This window comes from Choloepus didactylus, chromosome 8, assembly GCF_015220235.1.
Source record: "Choloepus didactylus isolate mChoDid1 chromosome 8, mChoDid1.pri, whole genome shotgun sequence".
Taxonomy (NCBI): Eukaryota; Metazoa; Chordata; class Mammalia; order Pilosa; family Megalonychidae; genus Choloepus; species Choloepus didactylus.
Window position 1 is genome coordinate 94394783 of NC_051314.1, and position 20451 is coordinate 94415233.

General features: G+C 40.3%; 1 protein-coding gene across 1 annotated transcript in view; it reads left to right on the plus strand.

Moving 5' to 3' along the window:
• Positions 1-7805: 7805 nt before the first annotated feature.
• The window catches only part of PRICKLE1 (prickle planar cell polarity protein 1), a 102713-nt gene continuing 90067 nt past the window's right edge, over positions 7806-20451 (plus strand). The window contains 1 exon segment of the mRNA XM_037848315.1: positions 7806-8077. The gene's annotated coding sequence lies outside the window, so the exon portion shown is untranslated.

Here is a 20451-nt window from a genome sequence, read left to right on the forward strand (position 1 = left end):
GGCTTCCCATTTACCTTTTAACCTAATGGACTTAGCAAACTAATTTCCTTTATACATTTCAATCAATCACATCAAGAGTGACACATTATTTTGCTAATCCTTTAGGACAGTAATGTAGACAAGAGGGGGTTTCAGTGTCACGGTCAGCACAGCAACATAAAAGGCTAATTTCTGGGCCCATCAATGGCTCTTGCTTACCAGAAAACCACATCCTGGTGAGAGGGTACAAACCCAGGAGCCAGATGCAAGGGGCTCAAGACAGAGTGCTGCTTGCAATCCCTTTGTCTTAGTTTCCTAGGACTGCCATAACAAATCACCACGAACTAGTTGGCTTATTTATTGTCTCTCGCTTCTGGAGACTGGGTGGCAGCAGTCTGAGACCTCTGAGACCAATAGGGGAAAATCCCCCCTTTCCTTGTCCCACTTCTGGTGTTTGCTGGCAGTCTTTGATATTCCTTGGCTTGTAGATACTTCACTGCAATCTGTGCTCCTACATCTTTGCATGGCCTTCTCTCCTGTGTTGTCTGCTGTCTCCTCTCCCCTTCTGTAAGGACCCCAGTCGTATTGGATTAAGGCCCACCTGCTCCAGTATGACCCCATTCTAGCACATTTTAATCATATCTTCAAAGACACTATTTCCAAATAAGGTCACTTTCACAGGACCAGGGGTTAGGCCTTGAACACATCCTTTTGGGGGACACAGTTCAACCCGAACACCCTTCCTACCATTGGACTGCCTTATCTGGATTTTCAGAGTTGATGAGCAAAATCAACAGTTGCCTTTTCTTTCTACTCATGAAATGGCATGTGGCCACCATTCCAGATTCTGTCTTATACTGCAGAAGAAAATGGACTCTAATTCTAGCAATCTCTATTTGAAAGTTTTTCTTCTTTTTACTGATGGCCTGTAATCACATTGTTGAGCATGTAATTTTTTTCTTATGGTTGCTTGAGCCTTGTTTTTTTTTAATGCTCCACAAATCCTGGACTCAGAGTGGAAATTAGGGTGGGGGTTAGGAGTAGAGCTAGGAGCTGTGCAATTATTTAAATTCAGACACCTGCACACTTCCACTCCAGTAACAGCACTAGTGAGGGGAAAAGAGCTAATTCAGACATTGCTTCAAACATACTTGAAGATATTTATGCAATGTTATGTGCCATCTATAGAAGATCTTCAAGCCTGGGGCCAAAAGTAAGCAACAGTCTGAAGCTGGTATTATTACTTTTCATAGAAAAGGAGTAAATATGTAATAAAATCTAAGATCTAAAGTTTGAGAGGCAGAGGACTGACTTTCGTCTTCCTTTAGTGACTCCACTACAAGGGGAGGGGAGGGGAGAGGAAGGAAGGGGAGGGGAAAGCACAATTCACCCAGCACATTCTCAGAAAGAACATGAGAAGCCATCATGGCTCTCTCTGAAGATCTAAAGATAAGCTGCCAAAGTGAATAAATTAGTCTTGTGGGTCTCTGCCTTGTACAAAGAAGGCCTGAAATAAAATAGCTAGGGTTAATAGCTGTGAGCAAAAAGAACATATATTTTTTCTCTTTCTCTCTCTTTCCCAGATTCACAGGTATGTGAAATCCATAGTGTGTGGTCTGAAGTATAAATAAGGAAGCCTAAATCAGGCAACCAAAGAAACAAAATATCAATCTATTTTCTAGGGTCCGCCTGTCCATTTTGAGGGTGGAGGTCTAGAATTAATCTTGCTCCCCAAAGCAGAGCACCTGCTATGAGGCTCCTCCAAGCGTAAGCTGTGTCTCCATTGTGTATGGACACCATTGGATTTCATCATGCTTCCTAATTTAGCCACTGGGACCTGGGTCCACACTTGAACCTTAGCTGCTTTGACTGAACTCTGACACCCTGATTATCCCTCCTCCCAGGAGATTAGACCCAAGTCCTAAACTCCTAATTGCTGTTTCATCTAGCTCACTGCTTCACCTTCTATGGCTGTCTCTACTGCCCAAATGCCTGTTGCTGAGCTCCTTCAGACTGGGAGCCATACTAGCCATGGCTGGACCACCTCAGGGCAGGGGCAAACCAGCCCAACCTGCCCCCAGCCCACTTCCTTCTCCCCACCAGCCCTCCATCAAAGTTCCAGAATCCACTTACTCATTCAATTCATATTGAGCACTTACTCCGTTCCAGACACCATGCAAAGCACTGTAGCACAGCATTGAATCATGCAGGGCTCTGCTCTCAAGGGGCAGTCTAGTGGAGGAGACAGGAAATTAAAGGTTACAAAGGTCCCTGTGATAAAGGAATGGACCCTGACCGGATGTCCTCTCTCCACTCACCTTCAAGCAGAGAGGAAATGGCCTTCAGTTCTTATATATGTCCTGGGTAGGCTCAATTTTCATAAAAGATGATCAGTTAGCTCCATTGACTGCTAAACTAGAAACTTGGAATAACTGAGTTTTGCCCAGGGATTTTAATTTCAAGATCACTGCTGGCTGAACTCCCAAAAGCTGGTGAAAACTCTCTTCTGGAGGATTGGCTGAAGGACACACTGATTAGCCAGTCCTCTTAATAGAACGACTATGATGGCCCCCACCAGTCAGGCCCTCTGTGGGTCTCCATCCACCTCTGAGGACTCCGTGGAGCACAGTTTGCTCTGGATAGTCTAAAACTCACCGGAAGAGGGGAGATACCACCCCCTTGTTGAAATACCCTCTTCTTTTCTATTAGTTCAATCACTTTCTCCTGGGATCCTTCCTATCTCTTTGGCTTCTTCTTCTTAGTCTATTTTAAGAGCTTCTTTATTTTGTCATACAAAACCGAAATTACCATCTTCTTCCACCAAACCTGACTCTGCTTTTATGCTTTTAAGCCAGTTCCTGACCCAGCCTCTGACTGGGTCTCTCCAGACTCATCTGAACCTCCATCGCCACCACCCACCCCTTGCACACCATATCAGAGCACACCATATTTCAATTCCTTAGATTCGCCCACATTTGCGCTTACCACCTGACCTTTACACATGATATTCCCTCTGCCTTAATTGCTTGAATAAGTGTGTACATACACACACACACTCACACACACACACACACACACACACACACTTCCTTCTCTAGGTTAACTTATCTTTTAAGCACCACTTCTTCCAGGATGCCATCCTTGTCCCCTCCACATCCCTGTGTCTTGCCCCTGCTGTGCACTATCAGTACACTCTGGACTACCCCACTTTATGGCAATTGTCATACACTCTGTGAAGTGACTGTCACAGAGGGAATTGAATCAAATTACTTCTTCTGAAGAATGAATTCATTGGATTGAGGGCTGCTTTGAGAAATATCCCCCAAGAAACACATTGTACTCTTGAGGATGTTGTTGAGGATGTTGTTCATCAGGGGCTTTTTTCTGCTCTTTTATTCAGCAGTAGTTGTACTTCTTCTAAGAATAGAATTGTTTTATCTTAAATACTTTGTCAATTCTATAAGAATTATGTTACCCTTGTGATAATGGCCCCTAGAAACCTGCATCCGATTCTTCATGGGATGAATTTTATTAATTTGTCCCATTTCTGTTACTCATCTTTCATACCTACTTTCAAATTATATCAACTTGCTATATGTTATTGCTGTAACAATAACATTTAAGTGGATTTAAATCTTTTTTTTGGGGGGGGGGATAAGGCCAGGTATAAATAATTAAATAAATAAATGAAAGTATATAGCCATACGAAGATGAATAGGGAAAAGTAGCATCAAAATGGTAGAGGGGAGTAACAGTTAATACTCTTTAATTTGCAAGGCACTTAAACTCTAAACTTGCTTAAATGACAATAACAAAATATTAATTTAACCTGAAAAGTTGAATAGTAGTTTGTTTTCAGGTAGGGTTTAATCCAGGGGCTCAAACCATGCAACCAGATCCTGTTCTCTCCCCACCTCTCACTTCTGTCCTCTTTCATGATTTCTTCATGCTCAAGCTTCACATGATAGCAAAATGGCTACTGGAGTTTTGACTTTTGTACTCCCAGGTTTATGCTCAAAACACAAGAGAACAAGACGACATTGAGTCCTTTTGAGAATATATGAGCCATAGGGGTAGAGACTTTGCTTTAGTGTTGAATTCCCAACAAACGAGTGGCTGGTACATATGTGCTCAACAAATATTTGTTGTATATGTTGCAGTGGAATTCTTAGAAAACCCTGCACAAAACTCAGGATCTGATCTGGGTCACATGCTCATCCTTGAACCAATCTCTGGTCAGGGAGATCCAGTGTTCTAATTTCCAGATCTGAGTCACATGATCCTAACACCAAAACAGATGAGTCTCCAACTAATCCATGTGCACTGAAAGTGGGGAAAGGTATTCCCCAAAGGAAATGTGAAGCATTACAAAGGAGAAACAGCCTATGGGCAGACAAAAACAACTATTCACATCAATGGACTATCAAGAAGGTGATGCTTGAGTTGAATTTTAAAGAATATATAGGAGTTAATTAAAAAAAATAGCAGTTATCAGTGGGGAACATTCTAGGTATGTTCAAAGCACAGAAGCATGAAATAACTTGATACTTTTAAAGAACTTGATACTTTTGAATAGTTTAATATGACTAGAGAAAACAAGGTGTGGAACAATAGGAAAATCAGCTAGCGGGATAGGCAGAGTACAAATGTGAACACCTTCTAAGCTAATCCAAGGAGTTTGCCTCTATCCTAAAGGCTCATGGAAGCATCGTAGGATTTGCAGCAGGGAGTAAGCCTTACAGCTAAGCCCATACAGTCTATTAGAGGGTCAAGACTGATTCACCCTGGAAACACTGGGTGAGACTGAGTCTGTAGGTCAGGGAAAGGAGTCCCAGACATGGGTGAAAGAGAAGCACACACAGGGAACAGGAACCAAGCAAATCAAACAGACCTGGGAGTCACACACGGTCTTTCAACAACATAAGGTTCCTGATGATTTAAGTCCTGGGCTTGTGAGGATGTGAAGTCTTTCTTCTCTTGAAAGTACTCTTCAGTGAACCAAGAGGCATCCCTAGCATGATGTGTTTGGGTACCCTTTAAAAAAAGGTACATTTGTCAACAATGCTTTAAAAGAAAAGGAGATATGCCCAAAGTGAATTGATTCATTTATGAAAGGTATGGTGGTACCATGCTGGTTTGTAAGACTGAAGACAATGACACCATTCATATTTAAAAAAATAATAAACAGAAACAATCCGGTAGCCCACAAAGAATAATGTGTTTCAGAGCAAATAAAAAAAATATTTCATGACTTGAGGGATTTAGCATGTAGCTGGAGTAGAGAAAGGATCATGGGGAGTAGAAGCCTTATAAATTGGTAATAAGCAGGTGAAAGTTTCCACCTATTGGGTCTTTTCTGCACCCGTAGCAGCTCTCTTACAATAATAAGGATATCATTATCCTTATTTACAAATGAAAAAAGCCAAACTAACCATCTGAGGTTAACTTCATTACAATAGGCTACATCAAGTAAGCAGTGGCATGGATATTTGAATTGAGATCACTGTGTCCACACACCATCATATGTACTGCCCAAAGTAATTTCATGCTGAAGACAACCAGTGGTTTACATTTGCGCTTGATCCAGAAAGATGTTGCCAGGTATACAGTCCAAAGAGACAATAAGTCTCTTAAAGGAAAAATTGTGTAACCTCCATAGTGCCCAATATGTTGCTGGACATATAATAGATGCTCAATTAATAAAACCTTTGTGAAAATCACCACAGAATTATAACTCCTCTGATACCAAAATTATGACTTACCATAATAAAGTAGCATTTTCCCCAATTAATAGGGAGAGTCAGAGAAGGCTCTATAAATAGCTTCTCCGTGAGCTGCTTCATACCCAACTCTGCCCAGTTAAGACCTGCTACAAATGCCTTTTGACCCACTGAAGAGACTATTCTCACAAGATGTGGTTGTAGGAATTAAATGAGATTGTGCTGTCCTCTATTCCATCCTATTTTGATTCTCTTCCACTTGTCGTGCAGTTTGTTGGGAAACTGCTTTCATTTGAAGCGGACTGTTTATCCTTAAAGTACTAATTTTCAATCCCTCTGTGGGTAGAATAAATTATTTTTTTGTCAGTTTTCTTGGGTACTTCTGGAGGTTAGATGGAAGCTAAAAGTTTATAGCTTAATAGAAGCATTTGTAACCCTGGCAAGATAAACAGATACAACTTAAAAGGCCAACTCCAATAAAATGCTGAGGAACAGGACGGTCTAGGTTATTTTTCCCCAGATTCCCATCAGTTACAAATACCACTAGGAAATGGAGTTATTTAAAAAGCAACATCCTTATTTCCTGAGTGATTTGCACTCAGAGGATCAGAAACACAGCCCAAGTATCACGGAAGCGAGAGCGTTTCTATAGCGCAGGATCTGAGTCAGAGTTACTCAACACAGGACTGAGGCAAAACATTTCTCATGATAAGAACAGCTTTCTCCCCCTTTTGCCTTTAGATGCTGTTTCCTTTCATCTTCTTTTCATCGATTCCATTTTTGCTGAGTTCCCTTGCTTGGTTCCCAATGAAAATTGAGGAGACTTGGTGCCCTGAAAAAATTCTGAAACCGGAAATTTTGATTTTCCTTAAAGGAATAAAATTTGTATTGATCAGCACCCCTACCCCACCCACCCAGCCACACACACTCTCCTCTTTCTAGAGATGATAGAGCTTCCTAGAGGATTGTGAAGGGGGTTGGGAGATCAAGAAAACTCCAGCTCTGGGGAGACACCTGTTAAGTTGGGGTTGCCAGCTGCCGTCTGAGTCTGCCCTTTAGATCCTCAAGGTAATACTAACCACACGATGTGAGACTCCACTGATCGGGAACTGGAAGCAATGGGGGGTTCTAAGGTTCTAAGACAACAGTCAAGCCAAGGCAGAACTTCCAAACAGGCTGAGTCCTTTCAACGTGGGTGCACGGCGAACGTGCTTCATAGCCCAGCCCTGGGGAAGAGTGAAAACATGGAGAGTAGTCTGACCAATGAAACATGATCATCTTGCTCAAATTAATGCTTTGAACACGGCTTTAAGTGCACATTCTAACTAGGTCAGGTTCTGGACACTGTGTTGGGCTGAGTTTCTCACGAACACTCCCCAACACTTAGAGGTTTTCTAGGAGATGCTCCCGGCAGTCGATGCAGGAAACGGAGCGGCGTAGAGGCTGATTTTGGCTTCTGGCTCTGAAACATCACACCTTTGGCTTCTAGGCGGATCCTAGACCAGCTTGTGGGATTGCACGAGATAATATCGAGAGGGTCCCCAGCGGGGCGAGGTGCGCCGGAAAGAACCTAAGATTTTAATTAACCCCCACCTCCACCCGATACACCAAAGGAAAAGGAACCCAAATGGGCAACCCCCAGACCGTCTGATCAGAGGAAATTGGGTTTGTCTTTTTACCCCTTTCACTCTTCCTGTCTTTCAATCCATCAGGATTGTTGGTTTAAAAAAAAAAAAAGGCCTAAAATCGGGGGCGGGGCAGAGGCGACCACAGATCTACCCTTGAGAACCTGGGCTGCGCTTGGGTGAACTTCGACTAGCAGATAACCCGCCTCCAGCTCAGCTCCGCAGACCGCTCAGAAGCCAGTCCCCGCGCAGCTCGCCACCTGCACGCACCACCTCCTGGACGCGCCGCGGCTCCGCGCGGTCGGGTCCCTGCACCAACCACGCAATCCCAGGCGGAGCTGGGGCACACGTGGGAGCGAGCCGAGCGCCTGTGCCGGCCTCGATCCAGCTGCCCGGTGTCCGCGCTCCGCGTTTTCGCTCCCGCCGCGCCCGGTCGGTCGGGGGCGGGGAGCGTGGCGCAGTGGCGCGGGGGCTCGGACCCCGAGCACACTCTGTCTGCAGCCCGCTGCGAGCGCCGCCTCCCGCGGCCGCCGCAGCTCGACAGCGCGCCCGGTAACATGCCAGCCTCTCGCCGCCTGCGCTGACTTCGCAGAGAGGCGCTGGCGACTTGCTGCAGCCCGCACGGCGACTTTCTGGGCTCTTGATTCGCGTGCTGCCCATCCTCGCGCATCCCTGACGCCGCGGACCGCAGCTTTGCACACCCGCCGCTGCGCCCGGGGACCGTCCAGCCGAGTTCTCCCTTCCTCGTGCGGGGTGAGTTGGCAGCCTGGCCCGGGGCGGGCTCTGCAGAGGGGGCTATCGGCACGACGGTGGCGGGCGAGCGCCGCAGGGGAAGGGCCGGGGTTCCTCGGTGTCACAGCCGTGGGTCTGTGGCACCCACACTGGGTCGGTGCAGCAGAAAATAAGGGGGAAGGGCGCACTCGGTTAGTCTATGAAGACAGTGAAAACAGGTACTGGGGCCGCAGCACCAAGAGGGCTTCGGCTAGGCTGCCCGCATGGCTCCTGTTTGCTGCATCACATCCAACTCTTCCTTTGATACTCTACTGCGTGGAAACCCGTTCAGTGGCCCTAGAGTTGGGGCGATGCGGGGCGCGGGGAGGTGAGGGTGCGTTGGCCTGTCTCCGCCGCTTAGGATCGCCTGTCACCTACTGGCTGGCATCTGGAGGAAAGGTCCTGACTCCCTCCTAACGCTCTGGGGAAAGGGCCGATTGCTTTTGGGCAGGTATTTTGCATCATTTTTTCCTTCCCTCTCAGCCTTGGCTTTTTCTGAATGTAGCATGTATATGGGAAAGAATGGGAGCATCTTCCTTCCTTTAGACATGAAAAGTTGAAGAAACTAGGCATGTTAATAATTAGCAGGACCGGGATTCAGGATGCAGAAGAAAGCTGTTAAATTTTCATTGCCCTGTAAGAAAAACAAACGGCATCGCCAGTGATTATTGGCAGGGCCGTGTTATTTTTGGGACTTTGGGAAAATTGTCCACAGATTTTCTTCAGGAGGAGGAAGAAGGAGGGGGAGGAGGGGGAGGAAAGGAGGGTGGCTGGCACCATACTGAGTTCCAGCTTGCCTGAGGAGAATTCAAACACGTTTGGTTGCTGATTTTTAAAAGGGCATCGGAGGCAGAACTGCAGCCATGAATACGGTGAACACACCATGGGAACAACCTAAAGGAAATGAACACGTAAAGATCTTGCCTCCTGAGGAGTTCAGATGCATTTGTCCTTTAAAAAGCATGCATATGAACTTGCCTTTTAGGATGATTTTTATGAAGGACAACTTATAGTTAATGAAATAGTACCTGTATGTGTGTACAGTTTTGTCTACACCTCATTTTAATCAGTACTTCAGAGGGCTGTTTCTGCCATCAGTGTTGTATAATTGACAAGGTTCTCCATCAGATTCTTTTAAATGTAATTTTGAAGTAGAAGGAACTTTCATCTGTCCCTGCAGACAGGCCTAAGGAGGAGATTGGTGAGGGTTGCTGAATGTTTGCCCTAGTCCCCTCCAGATGTGTGAGCTCAGCTGTTGCCTGTCACTTAGGTGACAACTGGCCTTTTCCCACTAAGCCATTACCCTCAGTGAAGTGTCAGTGTTCAGCCGTCTTCTATTATCAGGAGTGGACTCTAGCCCCTTGGGAGGCAGCAGCCTTGTTTGGCCATCCCCAACAATATGTCTGTTTTCAGACTCTAGGAAGGGGGAAAAAAAATCCCATGACAGCAAGATAGATACATCTTGAATTGAGCACCAACTTAATCCAAAGATTCTGCTTTAATCAAGACAGCTCTGAAAGGATGATGCAATATTTGTCAAGCCTTTTTCTCTTGAACAATATTTACTCCCACCAGGGGATTTTAAACTTAAACAGCAGTCATTTATCTTGCTGTCTAGTGGAGCCCGTTCAGTTTGCCTCCAATGTGGTCCTAACCTAGGTGGCTGGGCTTGGCCTGGGACAGGAATCTGTCATTGTAGCCCAGCTGGAGCCTGAAGAAAGCAAAATACAGCACTCTGCTGGTACCAGAGGATTTCTAAGTGCCATCAACTGGTGAGTCAGGAAGCACAGAAGGAGATATTTTACAAGCTCTTCCAGAAATGTTTATGTGAAGGATTTAAAGGTTAACAATGCATATGCTCTACATATTAAAACTAAAAGGTTCTAGAAATAAATGGACATTATCTACAGTTAAGGTTAGTACACTTGATGATGAACTAGAAAATCTCTGGGTTTAATAGTTCATGGCTAACAAAGTGACTTATTCTTGTGAATAAGCCTCAAAAGAAAAAAATTCTGGATGGTGCATAGAAATAGACATAATGATATGAATGAATGGGTTTAGTCAATTAAATTTTCCATCCTTAATTTGGTGCTAATTGAGGATTTATCACTGAGTAAGCCAGTTGGTTCACAAGTTCTTAAAAGAAAAGTGATATATTTTACAGAAGTGACAGATTCAATCAGTTCTGCAAGCAGTACCAGAGCAGCTTAAAAAGTGTATCTTGTTTTTATAATCAACATCCATGAAACCAACATTCGTCTCTGTAATAATGGAGGTTGTAATGAGTCAGCTTGGGTCACCCAAATAAAATTTAATGTCAGCTGGGGGATAGAAGAGCACATAGAGGGTTAATAGCTGAGCTATTAAGTTTAGAGTCCTATGTGGGTAAAGTCTGGTTGTTCCTAATATCCTGTCCTTTCATAATTCTGAAAAGGCAATAAAAAAGTTAAATTCTGAAATTTCTTTAAGGCCTTTTAAAAGCAGAGATATTAGTTTTAAAATATGGCATCATTAGATAATTTTTCTAAAACCTTTTATAGTCACTTGAAAGCAAAACACAAAAGAGTTGAGTTCCAATGAAATGAAACAATAATCTTTAAAAAATATTTTCCACTAATCAGATAGCTCTTTAAATGACCTCTACCTGTATTTTTGGTTGTTTAATATTATGGGAAATGATTTTCTGAAAAGATTATTACTGGTTTTCTAGTTACTTATGCCCTGTCCACTATGCTCATCTATGATACAAATGTTGATGCCACTTGACCAAGTTAGACTCCTCCCTTTGGAGAAATAGCTTTCTCTTTTTCTCTCCATTTTCTATAAAATAAAATCATTTCTTTAACTCTTATGGTAAGAACATTCAAATTGCTTAGATCTGTGTGTAATTATTCCACAATGAAGTAAAAGGGTTAGGAGCATAAATTAGTTGTTTCTTGGTTGGTTGGTTGGTGATGTTTTAAGGGACCATTACTTCTTTTTCTTCTGGTCACAGAATAGAGCATTACCATTTTGTGCACTCATATCTTTAGCAGCTCGGTGTGAACAAATATGTGGGGAGAGGAAAGTAAAATAATCCCGGTGCCAAGTCCTACACTTGTTGCAGTTCCTCGAAACCTCGGACAGCATATGGAGCTGTCTCTCCTGAACAGAGTGTTGTGGACCAAGACGGCATCGGAGAAACTGAGCAGCCCTGGGTTTCCGGACTTTCCTGTCTCTGGACACACATAGGTGTAAGCACCTCAGCTCATCTAGTGTCCACACCTCCTTGTTTATAGCTGCACTGGACTGAAGTCAAGGACATTACTACGTGTGCATTGGTGAATGAACATTTTGAAACAGTGGAAAAAGCCTGGACTGAAATTGCGTAGAGAATCTGCACAAACCTTTATTTCTCCTCTCTCTCCTGAATGAGGGATGGTGGGGAGAGACATGCCCTACAAGTTGGAGCATGCTGATGTCATGACACTTCTGGCCCAGAGATATGACAGGATAATCAGATCACTTCCCCGGGTGCCAGAATGACATGATTTTTCCAGGAACCGTTCCTGAGCCACAGGTCCTCTGGCAAAGACTCCAGTTACTGGGGGAATCACACCTCTCGAGGAAAATGTAATAATTCTTACTGTGTCTCTGTTTTGTACTCTTGTTTTAGACTAAACTCTAAATGCATTTTGGTCACTTTTGAAGGGCCTCCCTAGGAACAAAAATGATTGCCCAGCCTGAACTGATTAGACCTTTCCAGGTTCATTTTCCTATAAAGAGAGATTTAAAATTAAAAAAAAAAAAAGCAAGGCAGAAGCCATTTTAAACATTTTAAAACTTAGAGCTCTAAACTAGCAAGCAGCTGTCATTTACCTTAACTGTACTTCCACCAACCCCCATCCATAAGTTTGGTCCTAAGTGATCCCTTAATGGTCCCTTAAAACATCACCAACCAACCAACTGATCAATTAAATTGAAGTAGTATTTTTCTCACTAGTTGATTTGGGATAAACTCTGGGGAGACATGCCTTTCATTTCTAGTGGATTATACTTAAAAAAAAAAAAAAAGTTAGAGCTCTGTTATTTCAGTTGTTCTAGTACTGAAGTCATGTACTCCTTTCTAAGATTTTTGTCCCAATTGTTGATTTATAGCACCCAACAGCTTTTACTTTGTGCGTGAGTTTCTGTGTTTCCTTCTTTTCTCACTGGGTGTCTGGAAAGAAAGATTTGTCAATAATACAGTGAAAATATTGCAGTCAGATGCAGACCCTTAAGTACACTCCTTGGTGCAGAGTGCTCTCGTTCAGCTGCCCTTCTTTTATCTAAGACACAGATCCCACAGCTCGCAATTATGGTCTTTGACTTTGGTAACAATTCTGTTTGAAATGTTTCCAGTTACACACAATATTGGCTCCGTGTAGCAGCTGCAAGCCACAAAGCATTTCGAAGTGTGTTCCAAGAATCAGGCTGTGATTGCTTTTAATTTAAATAAAGGCTATATGGTTTCCTGTGATGTTTTTATAACCACCTTTTCCTCCTTTTGGTTTTTTTTTAATCTAATATAAAGTAGCCACCACTTAATATGATACAATATTTGGCCTAATTTTCTAAGATGGCCTGTTGCCTTAAGTAAGCACAGTGGACTTTTCAGTAAAGGAAAATTTTAAGGAAACATGTATAGCAGTTTGGATTTCTCCAAAGAAGAAAAAAGTGGGAGAAGATTATCTGATAGCATAGTGTAAGTAGCTAATGTTTTCAAGTTTCTTTTCCTCCCCCTTTAGAAATCTATCACTACAATTATCTTTTCATTGGAGATCATTTGATGTGGTATCTTTCCTTCAAACTCCTTTCTTTCTTTTCGTGGGTCCATTAAGTTGCATTAAAAACATTAAAAGGGTAAAGAATAGTCAATAAGAATATTCGTAAAATGGGGTAAATAAAACAGCAAATAATTTCACCATTCTACAGGGATCTAACCCTCCAGATCTCGCCCCGCCCCCCCTTGAGGGCTTGAAATGCCTGAACACTGAAACCTTTTAAAACTGTAGTGCTTTAAATCTTTTAATAGCTACCTGATATATTTGACTTATTAAATCTGAAAATAAGAAAATATACACTATCAAGATTTGAAGTAAAAGGATTGATAATAGCTCTGGGGAGTTCTGTTTTCATGGACTACATGAAACATAATACCTAGAGCTAGAGGATATCCAACAGGTAAAGGGCTAAGATGGTCCTAATTAAGATGTGTTCATACAGGCTCTTTCAAACCTGGCAAAAACATCCTATAGAATAAAGTGCTTCTTTGGGTTGAACAGTAGTCGACTCACATAAATGCCAGCTTCTGAAACTTTTGGAAATCTTCCATCATATAATAAATAGTGCTGTATAATCCAAATTTGTAAATGCCATGTTTCATGTAGCCCCTGTAGAGACAGCTGAAATTAACCCAGGCTGATAGAGAATATTGAGATCCTGGAGGTTAGGTTACCACCTAAATCCCAAGTACTACTACTAACTAACAATATTTGAGCCCTTTGATCAAATCTAGGAGATGGTGTGAGGTAGGTTTAATATAGCAATCAACTGTGAAGAAGTACCCATCAACCGATGGTTAGAATTTTCCTTTTCACTCCCTTTATCCTTGGAAACTGTCTTTCAATTAAGCAAACCTTCTTGGAGGAAATTGGCTCAGCTAGAGGTAAAGTGAGGTTTAGGTTGTTTTACAGCTGAGCACCCCAGCCTGCCAGATATCTCACCCCACCCAGGCCTATTGCTATAGTGACAAAACCCACAGTAACTATGGTTGAAATAGAAAGTTTATTAAAACCCTTTTCTATATTGGCCAGCTCCTCTGCCTGAGTTAAAATGCTGACTTCTGTGTACACACACACACACACACACACACACACACATTACTCTTTCAGTCTAATAATAGTGAGTTGACTTAAAACTTGTTCTAGTTTCACAAGGACATTTTTACTTCTTTTGTTTCTTTTATTTCACTGATAAGTAAATAATATGGTAATCTGAAGAAACTCATAACTTAACTACAATTGATATTTCCAACTATATTATTTACAGGCTTAGATGACTTAATTTATGATCTTTAAAAAGGGCTAGATATTGTGTTATTTTGTTTTGTTTTAAAATATTCCTTCCAAACAGTTTAGGGAACTGCTAGATTTATGTAAGAAGACTGCTTAGCACTGTAATGTCTTCGCACTGTAGTGTTGGAATATTTGTTGTAATGTGTGTTAAAAAGAGATGACATTTTAAATTCTTCTGTGACTATAATTAATAAGTATGTTCAATGATTGAAGTATATGCATGTTACATAATTTTTAGAAAGATAAATTAGGGCTGCAACTGCAGTAGAGAATCACAGATGTTTCTTGTAAGAAAATCCATATGCTTCATAGGAATTTTGAACTGCTTTCTGATGCTGCACTTTTCTCGTTGCAAGGATCAGGTGAGTAATTTCATAAAGGTGTCTGAGTTCTTATTTACACAAGCCTTGAGAAAGGAGTGAAGGTAATCAATAACTTACCCCCTCCACACACACACACACACACACATACTTCGAAATGCTTTAGAATTTTATGCCTTTTGGAATGAAATGGGAGGAAATAAATAAAATATACAGAGAAGATGTTTGTTTTAGCTAACCTAATCATGTAAGTTCCCTTTATGGGCCTTCTATAAGTTTAAGCAGCTTGGCAGGCTAATAGCCGGAAACATGTCCTCAAGTATTGCCAGTGTTAAAAGCAGAACAGGCTTTTCTCCATATTGAGGAATTGGAAACATAATTTTTTTGACTTTCTGAATTTCAAGGGATAAACCAGAAAAATCACTCTTCTTCTCCCCTTCCTTACCCACAGAAACCAAAATTATTATTCATTGCATTGCTGAAACTAGAAACTGATAGGAATAATGATATTTGTGTGGGAGGGTTTTAAACTAGATTGACTTGTTGCTTGAGCAGGAAGCAACCAGTTTACCATGGTGTATGATGGGTCTTTTTTGTTATTTTTATGATTGTGTTGCCTGTGGATGGTAGATTTTTAATTTGCTTCATTTTCTTTTGGGCAGGTAATTATCCATTAATCCTATTTCTTCTTGAGCAGAGATTCAAGAGAAGACAGTAGTGGAATGATGTGGTTTAACATGTAAAAAAGAGGCACTGGGCTGAAACTCAGAAAACTTGGACTGAATCACAATAGCTGTGTGATTTCAGATCAGTCTCAGCCTCTCTGGGCTTCAGTTTCCTCATCTAAAAGGTGAGGGAATTCAGGCTAGATAAGTAAAAATTAACCAAAGACTTGAATCATAAGCATCTATGGAGCTTTTTAAAAATAGGAATACACAAGAGATTTTACTTTAAGGAGGTAGGTTTGGGGTGGGGCCTTGCAGACTGAGCTTGAATCCTCAGGTGATTCTGATGGCCACTGAATTAGGTGATCTTGGAGATTTCCTTCTACTTTCCAATCCCACTAAACTGAACTACCTTCCTTCCTTCCTTCCTTCCTTCCTTCCTTCCTTCCTTCCTTCCTTCCTTCCTCCCTTCTTTCCTTCCTTCTATCCTTTCCCTTCCCTTCTCTTCCTTCCCTTCCCAATTAGCTGCTTTCATTGTTGCCATCAAATACTACAGCTGTTATTTTGACCCAGTTTCAGGAGGATCTGTTTTCTGCTCCTATTAGTAGATAGTAAGCAGTATGAGGGAGAAACCACATTTGTCCACTACTGCATATTCAGCACCAGACACAGTGCCTGGCAAATAATAGACACTCAACAAATACAAGGAGCCTGGAAATGAGGAAGCATTTTGTTACTATTCATTAATTATGTGTTCAAATATATGCTCCGTGTTTTGTTTTGTTTTTGTCAACCTCAGACATGTTTCATGTGAAGTGCCTCCAAATATAAAGGTATAATTAAATTTTATTTTAGGCAACTTTGTTATTTTGAAAAATTACATAATGAATGCATTGTTTTCCTTACATCTCCAGACTTTTTGGATACTCCATACTGTATATATTGTATTTTTTCCAGACTAATGAGTGGACTTATTGCTTTAAATTTAGAGTTACTTCACCTGAAAAGGTATCTGGAGGTTGACAAAAAAAGATAAGGAACATATTATTTGAAAATGGAATTAATATACTGTTGAAAATGTTTATCCTACATTTCCTGACTTTTTGGGCTCCTGAATTTGTTGAATCAAAGAATGTCCAGCTTTCTCTGTTCATGCTAATATGTGTTAGTTTAAGAAGTATAACACAACCATATCACCATAAAGGTTTCAAAACTTATCTGACAAATTTACAACTTGATTACAATTCTAAGTCTTATTTTTAAACACCTTGAATTACAAAGATCAAAAAATTTAATTAGATCTTTACTACTACAAGTTTCTTGATAAATTATTTTTATGTCATTAAGCCCTTTGGTCCTTTTCAGCAAAAGAAATGCCAATTCCAGTTTTTTAAGATTAATGAAGTAATCCTTAAAGTAGCTAATCATACTTATTTTTAATAGCCAATAATTATTTTGCTCTTTTTTACAGACATGATTCCACATCGTATTGTATCTTTCATTATATATAAGGTGCTTTAAATTGTCCATGTCTATACTATCCAGAGGCTCATGTCCACATTGTATACAGAAGATACATCAGAGAGTTTCAATAAAATATGATGAACACAGTCTTAGTTTCTGTTCATGACTTTGGTACATCTGAAAGTTTTATTATCAAGCATTAGAAAATTCTTGGTTAACAGTTTTGTGGACATTGATTAGACTTTGTTGCCCCCCCTTTTTTTTCCTTTACGTTTTCTTCTTCAATTGTTGAAAATTTGTCATTATCCATTATTACCATGACTATAGATCATATATAGACTAAATAAAAATAACTTAAACCAGTCATTATTACTGCTGGCTGTGTCTACATAGCACAAATAAAAAGAGAAATATTGTGGTTATCTGGTTTACTTGATTTTTTGTTTTATGTGCCATCTTATGGGCTTTTTTGTTTGATTTTGTCTTGTTTTTAATTAAAAGAACTTTAAAAGACTCATGGTCCTAAAACCTGCATAACTGTCCAATTTTCTTTGAACTTCTTTACTATAGGCATGGCCAGTAGCAAAATAGCTAGCTCCAGCTCATTTTTCCTACTGTATGCCTACAGCCAAATAAAATAATCAGGGCCTCAGAGTGGAAATTTTTCCCTGAATTGTCTACTTGGGTTGTTTGCACAATGTAACTGGAGAACTGTCCCTTTTAGTAATTATGTGATGAGATACTGTGAGGCGTTTTAGTCAGGAAAAAAGATTAAGCTGTGGCTAAACAGAGCTTAGGGATCATTTGAGATAAACTGAAAGCTGGTTCAAGCTTTTACTTAAACCCTTAATATTTGTAGGTTTCACTTTCCTGAATTTCACAGTTAATTTCCTTGTTTTTGCTGGACTTCAAGTTTAAATAAAAGGACATGAGTAGGCACCTTCCCAGTATGGATTATGGCTCACTCCTTCATTTCCCATCCCTGCTCAAAAGCCACCTGGTAACAAAGAGGCCTCTTCCCTGATTGGCCCATTTAAAATATCAGCACCCCTGCCCACTGCCACCCAGCAGTCCCCAATCCCCTTATCCTGCTTCTCCTTTCTTCTTAGCACTTACCACTATCTGATAGATATTTACTTTTTACGGCTGTATGTTCTGTGAAGATGATTATATGCTGTCTTGTCTATTGCTCTGTCTCCAACTCGTAGAATGTGCCTGGCACATAGTAGATGCTTAATAAATATCTGCTGAATGAATGACTGCAAAAATCTAGGGAGCTAAATATGCCTCAAATTGGAACACCTCCCACCCCCAAATTTAATAATATGTAGTGCTGAGAAAGTTAGAGAGCTTTAAGTTTATAATCTCATTTTTGTAATAGTACTATAAAGTTAGCAAACGGCCACCCTTATTTTACAGGGTAGGAGCCTGTGGACCAATTTAATGTTATATATAAAATAAAGACAAATAGAAGCCAGTATTATGTTTTTGAGCTAACATTTCCAGGAAAGAGATATTTTTTTCTAGTTGAAGTGGAGTTTCTGAGCTGTTTTCCTCTTATGTGAATAAAGTCTGAGAAACATTATGGAGTATGAGAAAAGAAGCTGATCAAATATCCCTCCTCCCTGCTTTCCACCCCAAAGGGATCAGTGAAATATAAATCATATAGCAAGTGGATGCCTTACTAATAGAAGACTGAGTGTTACTAACAAGGAAACTGTGTAACTTCCCTCTTTGTAATTCACCCATGCTACTTTGTAATCTTCGGGAAAAAAAAAAATTGGAGATAGTGTCTTTGGACAAGTTTTGTGGGGTTGCCTCTTGTGTTAAAACAAGGATGACAGACCGTCTTTCATTCAAGAAATCCCCTGATTTAAATTCCAGGGGTGAAAAGCTAATCCCCTAAGTGATTTCAACCAGCTTGCTAGAAAACCTAGTTCCTTGAAATTATTATTTTAATATCTCAGGTTTCAGGGCTAAATTGGCAGTGAGTCAGCTTTATTAAAGAGCTGAGCCAACTTATTTGTCCAGAAATTATCATGTTTTAACTTTGTACTTCTTTAGTTTAATAAGACTAATACCTCCAAAATACACAGAGCCCTTGAAGATTTATCCATTTATCTTTACTACATCTCTATATAGAGGTCTAATCAAGGCTATCCCCAATTTACTGGTGGAGAAACTGCCTGTTAGTTCACAGCTCAGCTTCTTATACAAGGAGCTTTGGTTTGGCAGTTCCTAAATAAATTAATGTTTGCAGTTAAATATTTAGAAAGAAGGAAGGAGAGAGAAAGGGAAAAAGTAAGCAAGTGTTTGTAGCTTGCCTAAAATTGATGATGTCTTAATGTTTTGTAAATATCTCTATATTTGTCCTATATTACATACTTACAGATAATTCTAGCCTTTCCTACTGTTAACTAGGCATGTGAACTTAGAAGGTCACTTAATTTTCTAGACTTCTTACCCACTCTGTACTTCAGTTTCCACAACTGTAAATTGAAGGGCCTGAACTATGTGATTTCTGGTGGTGTCTTAAGCTCAAAAGTTCCTTGATTCTAAAATGCTGGATTTGAAGGTCATAATTTCAGGAGGATATATATATAATGGAAGCTGTACACAATTTCCATTATTAGTAATCTCCATTGGAGACTGATGGATTGGGGTTCAGATACAGTCTGTGTCTCAGAACCTCAATTTCCTCTCTTGTAACGTGCAAATAATAACACTCAGAATTCTCCTAGGTACCTAGTATAATGTCTGGCATGTCATAGATAATAAATGAGAGCTGGAATTATTATGATCACTCCCTAAGTCCCTCATTAGAATTATTTAACAATTTACTCAAAATTATTATTTTGAGTAAATATGTCTATTATTCAGGTACGTATTTTAAAAAATAAAACAGTCTCTTAGTCTATTTATTATTCAGTGTGACCAATTCAATCTTCAGCAATAGCTATGTTTTAAAGACCTAAGAGAGTATATACCTCCCCTTACCGAAAGTCTCATTTAATAGGTTATGTTACAGTTTAATATGATGAGCTGAAAAAAATGAAGTGATATTAAACAGCAAATTATTAATCTGATATACCTACAATAATGGAATACTTATATTCATACTAAAAATTGCAAATGTGAATTCAATGTTTATGCATGGGAAATACAAAAAAAATTAAAAAGTAAAACTTGAAGTGGTATGTTCACAATGATTAAAACTATGTTATTTGTGTTTAAATGCGTGACCGTTGACAAAATTGGAATTAATTTAGGGAAAAGTTTGGAGTTTGCTGGAAAATAACAATAACCCAACATCCATTTTAGTTACAGTCCTAATATATTTTTAAACTGTAATAATATTCTAATCTCCCCCACTTCCCAAATAAAAGCTGGTGTAAATATGCAGTAAGTAGTGAGACTCTTTCCATATTAATCTTAAATAAAACATGTTGGCAAATGTCACCACACCTACAGGCCTAGGTGTTCCATTTTAGCAGCCGTGTGAATTAAATCATTAACTTTTAAGCACATTCAGAACCTTAGATCTTATTCACATTCTAATTAGGCTGAGCCCAAAGTTACAAGCTGCCCACCAGGAAGTGCTGTACCATCTGTACTATATCTGAGAAGATCGAGTTTGTGAATTGTTCTGAGGAGCACAGCAATGGGCTATGAAGTGCCGTTCCAATGGGAAGGACTATATAAATGTGACATTAATAATCACTGGTTTGAATCTGGGTCACTTCAGCCACGACTCAAAGATCAAACGCTATCGGATACTAACAATTGTGTGAAAGTCCTGCAGGATGGCA